General features: G+C 41.9%; 1 long non-coding RNA gene and 3 other non-coding genes across 4 annotated transcripts; all 4 read left to right on the plus strand.

Annotated features, from left to right (window-relative positions):
• Nucleotides 1-2,668: 2,668 nt before the first annotated feature.
• Nucleotides 2,669-2,790, plus strand: TRNAL-CAA (transfer RNA leucine (anticodon CAA)). The gene is made up of 2 exons: nt 2,669-2,706; nt 2,745-2,790. It is a non-coding gene; the product is annotated as a tRNA-Leu (tRNA).
• A 67-nt stretch (nt 2,791-2,857) lies between these two features.
• Nucleotides 2,858-2,979, plus strand: TRNAL-CAA (transfer RNA leucine (anticodon CAA)). The gene is made up of 2 exons: nt 2,858-2,895; nt 2,934-2,979. It is a non-coding gene; the product is annotated as a tRNA-Leu (tRNA).
• A 3,657-nt stretch (nt 2,980-6,636) lies between these two features.
• Nucleotides 6,637-6,759, plus strand: TRNAL-CAA (transfer RNA leucine (anticodon CAA)). Its single transcript has 2 exons — nt 6,637-6,674; nt 6,714-6,759. It is a non-coding gene; the product is annotated as a tRNA-Leu (tRNA).
• Nucleotides 6,760-7,438: 679 nt separating this feature from the next.
• LOC149663711 (uncharacterized) lies at nt 7,439-7,795 on the plus strand. Its single transcript, XR_016368431.1, has 2 exons — nt 7,439-7,578; nt 7,641-7,795. It is a non-coding gene; the product is annotated as an uncharacterized LOC149663711 (long non-coding RNA).
• The last annotated feature ends 4,174 nt before the right edge of the window (nt 7,796-11,969 follow it).

Consider the following 11,969-nt stretch of genomic DNA (forward strand, 5'->3'; position numbering starts at 1 on the left):
AAAACATCCCAATTGAATGAATCAAAGTCAGGGTGGCCGAGCGGTCTAAGGCGCTACACTCAAGGGGCTTAGTTTCTTTCGTTCACGACGTGAATCTGTGTATTCTGGTCCTCGAATGAGGGCGTGGGTTCGAATCCCACTTCTGATACGATATGTTTTAAGAAAATAACTGGAAGAGATGTAAGTGAAAACGTAATAACTAGATAAAACCATGTCAGGATGGCCGAGTGGTCTAATGCGCCAGACTCGAAAGGCTTAGTTTCATTCCTTCCCGATGTGGATCTGTGTGTTCTGGTCCTCGAATGAGGGCGTGGATTCAAATCCCAATTCTGACACGATATGTTTTATAAATTTAACTGGAAAAGATGTAATTTATAAAACGTCCAAAGAAAATGAATCAACGTCAGGATGGCCGAGCGGTCTAAGGCGCTACACTCAAGGGGCTTAGTTTCTTTCGTTCACGACGTGAATCTGTGTATTCTGGTCCTCGTATGAGGGCGTGGGTTCGAATCCCACTTCTGACACGATATGTTTTATGAAATTAACTGGAAGAGATATAATTTGTAAAACGTCCAAATTAGAAGTGACCACGCAAGGATGGCGGAGCGGTCTAAGGCGCCAGACTCAAGGGACCTAGTTTCTTTCGTTCTCAACGTGAATCAGTGTATTCTGGTCCTCGTATGAGGGCGTGGGTTCGAATACCACTTCTGACACGATATGTTTTATGAAATTAACTGGAAGAGATGTAATTCATAAAACGTCCCAATTGAATGAATCCAAGTCAGAATGGCGGAGCGGTCTAAGGCGCCAGACTCAAGGGGCTCAGTTTCCTTCGTTCACAACGTGAATCTGTGTATTCTGGTCCTCGTATGAGGGCGTGGGTTCGAATCCCACTTCTGACACGATATGTTTTATGAAATTAACTGGAAGAGATGTAATTTATAAAACGTCCAAATTAGAAGTGACCACGCCAGGATGGCGGAGCGGTCTAAGGCGCAAGACTCAAGTGGCGTAGTTTCTTTCGTTCACAACGTGAATCTGTGTATACTGGTCCTTGTATGAGGGCGTGGGTTCGAATGCCACTTCTGATACGATATGTTTTAAGAAAATAACTGGAAGAGATGTAAGTGAAAACGTAATAACTAGATAAAACCATGTCAGGATGGCCGAGTGGTCTAATGCGCCAGACTCGAAAGGCTTAGTTTCATTCCTTCCCGATGTGGATCTGTGTGTTCTGGTCCTCGAATGAGGGCGTGGATTCAAATCCCAATTCTGACACGATATGTTTTATAAATTTAACTGGAAAAGATGTAATTTATAAAACGTCCAAAGAAAATGAATCAACGTCAGGATGGCCGAGCGGTCTAAGGCGCCAGACTCAAGGGACCTAGTTTCTTTCGTTCTCAACGTGAATCAGTGTATTCTGGTCCTCGTATGAGGGCGTGGGTTCGAATACCACTTCTGACACGATATGTTTTATGAAATTAACTGGAAGAGATGTAATTCATAAAACGTCTCAATTGAATGAATCCAAGTCAGGATGGCGGAGCGGTCTAAGGCGCCAGACTCAAGGGGCTCAGTTTCCTTCGTTCACAACGTGAATCTGTGTATTCTGGTCCTCGTAAGAGGGCGTGGGTTCGAATCCCACTTCTGACACGATATGTTTTATGAAATTAACTGGAAGAGATGTAATTAATAAAACATCCCAATTGAATGAATCCAAGTCAGGGTGGCCGAGCGGTCTAAGGCGCTACACTCAAGGGGCTTAGTTTCTTTCGTTCACGACGTGAATCTGTGTATTCTGGTCCTCGTATGAGGGCGTGGGTTCGAATCCCACTTCTGACACGATATGTTTTATGAAATTAACTGGAAGAGATGTAATTTATAAAACGTCCAAATTAGAAGTGACCACGTCAGGATGGCGGAGCGGTCTAAGGCGCCAGACTCAAGGGGCTCAGTTTCCTTTGTTCACAACGTGAATCTGTGTATTCTGGTCCTCGTATGAGGGCGTGGGTTCGAATCCCACTTCTGACACGATATGTTTTATGAAATTAACTGGAAGAGATGTAATTTATAAAACGTCCAAATTAGAAGTGACCACGCCAGGATGGCGGAGCGGTCTAAGGCGCAAGACTCAAGTGGCGTAGTTTCTTTCGTTCACAACGTGAATCTGTGTATACTGGTCCTCGTATGAGGGCGTGGGTTCGAATCCCACTTCTGACACGATATGTTTTATGAAATTAACTGGAAGAGATGTAATTCATAAAACGTCCCAATTGAATGAATCCAAGTCAGGATGGCGGAGCGGTCTAAGGCGCCAGACTCAAGGGGCTCAGTTTCCTTCGTTCACAACGTGAATCTGTGTATTCTGGTCCTCGTAAGAGGGCGTGGGTTCGAATCCCACTTCTGACACGATATGTTTTATGAAATTAACTGGAAGAGATGTAATTAATAAAACATCCCAATTGAATGAATCCAAGTCAGGGTGGCCGAGCGGTCTAAGGCGCTACACTCAAGGGGCTTAGTTTCTTTCGTTCACGACGTGAATCTGTGTATTCTGGTCCTCGAATGAGGGCGTGGGTTCGAATCCCACTTCTGACACGATATGTTTTATGAAATTAACTGGAAGAGATGTAATTTATAAAACGCCCCAATTGATAGAATCCATGTCAGGATGGCCGAACGGTCTAAGGCGCCAGACTCAAGGGGCTCAGTTTCCTTCGTTCACAACGTGAATCTGTGTTTTCTGGTCCTCGTGTGAGGGCGTGGGTTCGAATCCCACTTCTGACACGATATGTTTTATGAAATTAAATGGAAGAGATGTAATTTATAAAACGTCCGAATTGAATGAATCCAAGTCAGGATGGCCGAGTGGTCTAAGGCGCCAGACTCAAGGGGCTCAGTTTCCTTCGTTAACAACGTGAATCTGTGTATTCTGGTCCTCGTATGAGGGCGTGGGTTCGAATCCCACTTCTGACACGATATGTTTTATGAAATTAACTAGAATAGATGTAATTTATAAAACGTCCCAATTGAATTAATCCATGTCAGGATGGCCGAGCGGTCTAAGGCGCCAGACTCAAGGGGCTTAGTTTCTTTCGTTCACAACGTGAATCTGTGTATTCCTGGTCCTCGTATGAGGGCGCGAGTTCGAATCCCACTTCTGACACGATATGTTTTATGAAATTAACTGGAAGAGATGTATTTATACAACGTCCCAATTGAATGAATCCAAGTTAGGGTGGCCGAGCGGTCTAAGGCGCCAGACTCAAGGGGCTCAGTTTCCTTCGTTCACAACGTGAATTTGTGTATTCTGGTCCTCGTATGAGGGCCTGGGTTCGAATCCCACTTCTGACACGATATGTTTTAAGAATTTAACTGGAAGAGATATAATTAATTAAACGTCCCAATTGAAAGAATTCATGTCAGGATGGCCGAGCGGTCTAAGGCGCCAGACTCAAGGGGCTTAGTTTCTTTCGTTCACAACGTGAATCTGTGTATTCCTGGTCCTCGTATGAGGGCGTGGGTTCGAATCCCACTTCTGACACGATATGTTTTATGAAATTAACTGGAAGAGATGTAATTTATAAAACGTCCCAATTGAACGAATCCAAGTCAGGATGGCCGAGCGGTCTAAGGCGCTAGACTCAAGGGGCTTAGTTTCTTTCGTTCACGACGTGAATCTGTGTATTCTGGTCCTTGTATGAGGGCGTGGGTTCGAATGCCACTTCTGATACGATATGTTTTAAGAAAATAACTGGAAGAGATGTAATTGAAAACGTAATAACTAGATAAAACCATGTCAGGATGGCCGAGTGGTCTAATGCGCCAGACTCGAAAGGCTTAGTTTCATTCCTTCCCGATGTGGATCTGTGTATTCTGGTCCTCGAATGAGGGCGTGGATTCAAATCCCAATTCTGACACGATATGTTTTATAAATTTAACTGGAAAAGATGTAATTTATAAAACGTCCAAAGAAAATGAATCAACGTCAGGATGGCCGATCGGTCTAAGGCGCTACACTCAAGGGGCTTAGTTTCTTTCGTTCTCAACGTGAATCAGTGTATTCTGGTCCTCGTATGAGGGCGTGGGTTCGAATGCCACTTCTGACACGATATGTTTTATGAAATTAACTGGAAGAGATGTAATTCATAAAACGTCCCAATTGAATGAATCCAAGTCAGGATGGCGGAGCGGTCTAAGGCGCCAGACTCAAGGGGCTCAGTTTCCTTCGTTCACAACGTGAATCTGTGTATTCTGGTCCTCGTAAGAGGGCGTGGGTTCGAATCCCACTTCTGACACGATATGTTTTATGAAATTAACTGGAAGAGATGTAATTAATAAAACATCCCAATTGAATGAATCCAAGTCAGGGTGGCCGAGCGGTCTAAGGCGCTACACTCAAGGGGCTTAGTTTCTTTCGTTCACGACGTGAATCTGTGTATTCTGGTCCTCGTATGAGGGCGTGGGTTCGAATCCCACTTCTGACACGATATGTTTTATGAAATTAACTGGAAGAGATGTAATTTATAAAACGTCCAAATTAGAAGTGACCACGTCAGGATGGCGGAGCGGTCTAAGGCGCCAGACTCAAGGGGCTCAGTTTCCTTTGTTCACAACGTGAATCTGTGTATTCTGGTCCTCGTATGAGGGCGTGGGTTCGAATCCCACTTCTGACACGATATGTTTTATGAAATTAACTGGAAGAGATGTAATTTATAAAACGTCCAAATTAGAAGTGACCACGCCAGGATGGCCGAGCGGTCTAAGGCGCCAGAATCAAGGGACCTAGTTTCTTTCGTTCTCAACGTGAATCAGTGTATTCTGGTCCTCGTATGAGGGCGTGGGTTCGAATCCCACTTCTGTCACGATATGTTTTATGAAATTAACTGGAAGAGATGTAATTCATAAAAAGTCCCAATTGAATGAATCCCAGTCAGGATGGCGGAGCGGTCTAAGGCGCCAGACTCAAGGCGCTCATTTTCCTTTGTTCACAACGTGAATCTGTGTATTCTGGTCCTCGTATGAGGGCGTGGGTTCGAATCCCACTTCTGACACGATATGTTTTATGAAATTAACTGGAAGAGATGTAATTTATAAAACGTCCAAATTAGAAGTGACCACGCCAGGATGGCGGAGCGGTCTAAGGCGCAAGACTCAAGGGGCGTAGTTTCTTTCGTTCACAACGGGAATCTGTGTATTCTGGTCCTCGTATGAGGGCCTGGGTTCGAATCCCACTTCTGACACGATATGCTTTAAGAAAATAACTGGAAGAGATGTAATTTATAAAACATCCTAATTGAATGAATCCAAGTCAGGGTGGCCGAGCGGTCTAAGGCGCTACACTCAAGGGGCTTAGTTTCTTTCGTTCACGACGTGAATCTGTGTATTCTGGTCCTCGTTTGAGGGCCTGGGTTCGAATCGCACTTCTGACACGATATGTTTTATGAAATTAACTGGAAGAGATGTAATTTATAAAACGTCCAAATTAGAAGTGACCACGTCAGGATGGCGGAGCGGTCTAAGGCGCCAAACTCAAGGGACCTAGTTTCTTTCGTTCTCAACGTGAATCAGTGTATTCTGGTCCTCGTTTGAGGGCCTGGGTTCGAATCGCACTTCTGACACGATATGTTTTATGAAATTAACTGGAAGAGATGTAATTTATAAAACGTCCAAATTAGAAGTGACCACGTCAGGATGGCGGAGCGGTCTAAGGCGCCAAACTCAAGGGACCTAGTTTCTTTCGTTCTCAACGTGAATCAGTGTATTCTGCTCCTCATATGAGGGCGTGGGTTCGAATCCCACTTCTGACACGATATGTTTTATGAAATTAACTGGAAGAGATGTAATTTATAAAACGTCCAAATTAGAAGTGACCACGTCAGGATGGCGGAGCGGTCTAAAGCGGCAGACACAAGGGGCTCAGTTTCCTTCGTTCACAACGTGAATCTGTGTATTCTGGTCCTCGTATGAGGGCGTGGGTTCGAATCCCACTTCTGACACGATATGTTTTATGAAATTAACTGGAAGGGATGTAATTTATAAAACGTCCAAATTGGAAGTGACCACGTCAGGATGGCGGAGCGGTCTAAGGCGCTAGATTCAAAGGGCTTAGTTTCTTTCGTTCACGACGTGAATCTGTCTATTCTGGTCCTCGTATGAGGGCGTGGGTTCGAATCCCACTTCTGACACGAAAAGGTTTATGAAATTAACTGGAAGAGATGTAATTTATAAAACGCCCCAATTGAAAGAATCCATGTCAGGATGGCCGAGCGGTCTAAGGCGCCAGACTCAAGGGGCTCAGTTTCCTTCGTTCACAACGTGAATCTGTGTTTTCTGGTCCTCGTATTAGGGCGTGGGTTTGAATCCCACTTCTGACACGATATGTTTTATGAAATTAACTGGAAGAGATGTAATATATAAAACGTCCGAATTGAATGAATCCAAGTCAGGATGGCCGAGCGGTCTAAGGCACCAGACTCAAGGGGCTCAGTTTCCTTCGTTAACAACGTGAATCTGTGTATTCTGGTCCTCGTATGAGGGCGTGGGTTCGAATCACACTTCTGACACGATATGTTTTATGAAATTAACTAGAATAGATGTAATTTATAAAACGTCCCAATTGAAAGAATCCAAGTCAGGATGGCCGAGCGGTCTAAGGCGCCAGACTCAAGGGGCTTAGTTTCTTTCGTTCACAACGTGAATCAGTGTATTCCTGGTCCTCGTTTGAGGGCGTGGGTTCGAATCCCACTTCTGACACGATATGTTTTATGAAATTAACTGGAAGAGATGTAATTTATACAACGTCCCAATTGAATGAATCCAAGTTAGGGTTGCCGAGCGGTCTAAGGCGCTAGACTCAAGGGGCTCAGTTTCCTTCGTTCACAACGTGAGTTTGTGTATTCAGCGGCCGTATTCTGCAGAAAAGTTAAGCTCCTCCTTCTGCCCTTGGCTCTCTGATTGGACCGTCAACCATTGCCCTTGGCCTTTTAATTGGCTACGTCTACCGATGACGTTACATGCCTTGGCTCAGTGATTGGTGAAAATTCCGCGCAGACTCAGATGTAAACTATCAAATTATACAGCAAATTCAAAATGTTTTTTCATAAACTGACAAATGAGTTACCGGTTAAACACCGGTTTTACTGGTTGCTTCGGTAACGCTATGTGCTGAACGCACTTACAGCAGACGACATTTCAACACTTTCTATCAACCTCCCGACGTTGATCAACGTGTCGAGAAAAGTGGTGAGTGTAATTTATGAAGGATTAATTAATTTATGAAGTATTCAACTAAACTATTTAATTTTCCCCCTTAAAAATCCGATTTAAATAAAAACACACCATTTAATTTATTTCTTTTATTATTTATTACTTATTCAGATTGTGTGGCAACTGTCGATCGCAGTATAGAAGTCACTGCAGTAAAAAGGTGAGAGGGCTGATCGCCCGTGGTAACTGAATGGTTAAAGCCTTATTTGAGCACTTAGCATGACCAAAATCGCAAGAGCAACTCCATGATTCGTTCATGCTCTTGTGGCATTAACAATTTCGCACTTATTATATTCTCATGGAATGGTGTGTTCATGAGCGAGATACACCCATACCCTTTAATCAATATTTATCCTTTCCTCTCGCAGACGAGGTATATCTTCCAACTGCTGACGAAAAAGCTTATCCAGAGACTGAGTGTCAAGCCATTTGCGCCTCGCAACTAACACTGGAAGTCGCGGAAGCGCTTTACAACTGCAAATCGACATAACTTATAAAACATAACCAGTAACCATATTTACACCTTCCCATTGAACAGTTACTTGAAAAGTAAGCATTTCAGTATGCAGCAATTGGTATAATCACCCCTTTGTTTCTCTTAATATGAATATGGTAAATCTGAAATAGGTCTAATGAATGACAATAGAATAGTTTAAGTTATATTTAAAATAGGTATGTGGTCATGAAGACTTCGGAGGATGTAAATTGCAATCATGCAACAGAAAAAAGCAATGAACTCTTGACAGTCAGAAATATGTAAAATTTAATACACGTGGAAAATAAATTGCCGAATTTTTGGGTTTGAGAGTGTATCGGGACTGATTGGGTGCTGGCATGCTGGTTATAAATAATGTCATCTTGAGTACAGGCTAGACATCATCAACATAAAATAAATAATGTCATCTTGAGTACGGGCTAGACATCATCAACATAATTCTAATGTGAACAGATTAAAAACATGCCATTAACGGTTTTAAAGCATTAAAGGCGGTAACAGACTTTTTCTTCTTTTTTAAATCCCTCCCCGGCTCCACTTAGCTCTATGAGGATGACAAACACTATCCACACAGGCTCACAACCCCTTATAATAACGGTCAATGATAACAAAAATCCAAATAATTTAAAAAAATGTTATGATGTCTATCTAATACATTATTCAATGCATGCATATAACCCATGCAATAATTTAACGCGCTTATTAAATGAAGCGTCTACTAAATTACAATACAAGTTAACAGTAAACTAACACGTATGCGAGAAATAAATCATAAAATACACGCAAATATCGCGTGTAATAAATTATATGGATTAAACGCGAAAAAATAACTATTTATAATGAGAGAATGAAAAAAAGTACATGTCAAATTGGATATTAAAGAAACTTTGGTGTTAATGAATTAATAGAATATCTACAATGAGTACTATAAAATCACAAAGGAGAATACAATAATCAGAGAGAGTTTATGCCATCATGAAGAAAGTGCATACCAAATTGAGCATTGAAAATAATCGAAATACAGGGAGACGTTATTCAAACAACCTATCATGGCATTTAGAATATTATCTGCAGTAAAGTAGAACATGCTTCGCTTGAGCATGTCTTCAAAGAACAAAACTAGTCATTATTTTCAGGCTGCAATTTTTTACTTCGGTCATGATGTTGGCTTGAATACTCTCGGTTTCCAGTCTAAACCTTTTATTTTCAAACCTTAGCTTTTCGAATTCATTCCTAGCCCTTTCATTTTCAGTCATTATTTGCCAAACAGACGCAAACATGAGTAGGGCCTCCAAACATGCATTAGCGGAAGCTATGAGCGTTTCTTGCTTTTCTTACTAGGCTATAAGAAAGTTTAGCCCATTTATAAATGAAACAATAAAGGAATAAGGCCATGCATGCAGAAAAAATAGCAAGGAATGATGGAAAAAAGAACAATGAAATGTTGAAGTGAAGAATAAAATTAAAAGGACACCGCAGTAACTCTTAATGGTTAACTGACTTTGCAGCAACCCTCTATCTCAAAAAATGTCCTAATGAAATTTTCAGAAGGTGGACTATTATACCCTACGTCGAATAGAAACCATTCTTATGACCATGTCTGTGTTCTTCAGTGGCAAGTGGATGAGCACCATGTTCATGGAAAGCAGAAGGCTCTTTGAGGAATCTTCAGCAAAAACTGGAAGAAGGCTATTCAAGAAGCTTGCACCCACCTGCAACAAAAAATAATGTTAATAACATGGTTAATACATTACGAGAACTTACCAAATTTGCAATACGAAGAGCTTCACGTTCTTCTATAACAATTGGAATATTGTTGAGGAATGTCACCTTGGGAAAGGGTTCTCTGTTGGCGGTGGACATCATTTACCTGCTTTGTGATATGTTATCACATCTTTGTCCTCTCTTGGGCGTGTTACCTAAGTCACTGATGAATAACAAGGGTACAACCTTCAACTTATAGAGGGAATGCGGCGCCTCTTTCAGTTTTTTAAACATGTTTCATTACTATGTATAATTCAATACAATAACTACAAATAAATCTTACCAATGTTAGAACATATAATTATACATGTAATTACAACTTCAAAAGTTGAAGTTAAATTACACAGGAATGAAAAAATTACTGTTTCACCATTACCAATAAAACTACTGATACAAAAATCTGTGTGCCCTTCACGTTATGCCTTCATTACGCTTAGGTAGTTGTGGTTCGATGTTATCAAAGTAAAAACATGGAAACAGGGAAAGATTTGACGTTTAATACTTAATTCAGCAATTACAATTGGTTTTTAATTTTTTATACAAATATGTCAAGCACATTATTTACGTGAAAATATATAACTTTCAACATTAAACGATGTTACCTTAACAAGCGGCTGTGTCAAATACGTTGACGTCATTTAAAATTGAGAAAGAGCAGACGGCACGAAATTACTATTCAATTCATACGATAGGTGGCGTTAATAGCTTAAACGTTTCGGGTGAAAGGTTGCAGCACTGATCTTTGGCGACAAATTTACACTGTACACTGACCTTACACCGAAATTTGGTTCAACTTGAAACTCAAACTGAACTGAATTAAAAGGCTTATTTTTGCCGGTTGAACCTCCAATCACTGAGCCAAGGCAAGGAACGTCATCGGTAGACGTAGCCAATTAAAAGGCCAAGGGCAATGGTTGACGGTCCAACCAGCGAGCCAAGGGCAGAAGGAGGAGCTTAACTTTTCTGCAGAATACGGCCGCTGCCCTGTTGTTCTTGTAGTAGTAGTAGTAGTAGTAGTAGTAGTAGTAGTAGTAGTAGTAGTAGGAGTGTCACAGTCCTGCCTTTGGCGTTATCAAATTTTTCGATCGTCATTTTTGAACGTCGAGAGAAAACATTTTACTTTTTAGTTAACAGTTCACAGGTGGAGTTTTAAACTTAATACAGGGAATAAATTATTTTTTTAACTTTTCTTCCTCCACGTAGAATCGAACCGCGGACCTTTCACTTGCCAGCCCAGTACTATACAGCCTCGCCTAAAATCGCTTGTAAAGAGACGGTCTCGAATAAAGCAATATACTCGGAGAGAGAGGTCTGTCACAGGCACGGTCCCCTTCTCTCTCTCCCTCTATCTCTTCAACTAGGAGTCATGATCTTATCCGAGGCCAGGAGATAACTTCGCGGTTGGAGAGGCAAAAGCATATTAAATTTTTATCAACCGGGCAGAAGTTTTTATCACTGTTTAGGGTAGGGCATCGAGGGGCTATTCACTCTGATTTTATGCAAGGTAAATCATTTAAGCATTGTAAAAGATAGCATTATTCACTCATTAGGGTAAGGTATAGAGGGGTTATCCATTCATAAAGGTAGGTATAGAGGGGCTATTCATTCGTACGATGTGGCTACTATTACGAGCCCTTGGGTCGCCTTGTTCTGTGTACTATTTCCTCCTTTAAACTCTCTCGGGCGCTGGTCGCTCGAAGAGTAACAAAGGGGTTATATTTTTAGCACGACTTTCAGGCGCCATGGTTAGAGTGTTAGGCCTCGCTCCTTTCTTGTCTCCTGATCCTATTTATAGCTTAAACATTACTTTCGCAAGGTTTTAGCGGTGACCATCCCAAGTGAGAACCGCTGGTAATCCCCATGGTTCAACTCCGTGCCTATAGTTCTTTTGTATTTTCTATTTCTGACAAAAAGGGTTTCGATCAATGCTATGTAGAAAGTACCAATTGCCTAGGTTGTCGCCAACCAAAAATATAGCCCTACCTAGGCAATTGGTACTTTCTACATAACATTGGTCGAAAACCTTTTTGCACGGAGGGAAATCATTGTAAAAATTAAAGCGTTCTTCTTTTAAAGGATTATTATCACGACCTCGACCACCAGTGCTAAGGTGTTCGAACTTTCGAGGTCGTGAGAAAGTTACCTCCAGGGTCGAGCATGCCCCGGGAATGCCTCTGACCAATGGCGAGCGGTCCACGTGCACCACGCGTGATGTGACCTGACGCCAACACTTGCCTGATTGGCAAAGGTTTCTCGGGCTTTCGTTTGATTGGAAAGCAGTTTCGCGGGCTTCCGGGACGCGGTCCCAATTGGTGGACATAGGTGTGGGTCCAAAATGAAAACTCATAAATAGACGGACTCCATAGGAGAGACAGGAGATAATGACTTGATAATATGAGATCCGAACCTTGCAAGAGGAGCCAAAAAAATAAAAGAG

The sequence above is a fragment of the Phalangium opilio genome, unplaced genomic scaffold (genome assembly GCF_054372755.1).
Source record: "Phalangium opilio isolate 3A_F unplaced genomic scaffold, DU_Popi_V2 ptg000061l_1, whole genome shotgun sequence".
NCBI lineage: Eukaryota > Metazoa > Arthropoda > Arachnida > Opiliones > Phalangiidae > Phalangium > Phalangium opilio.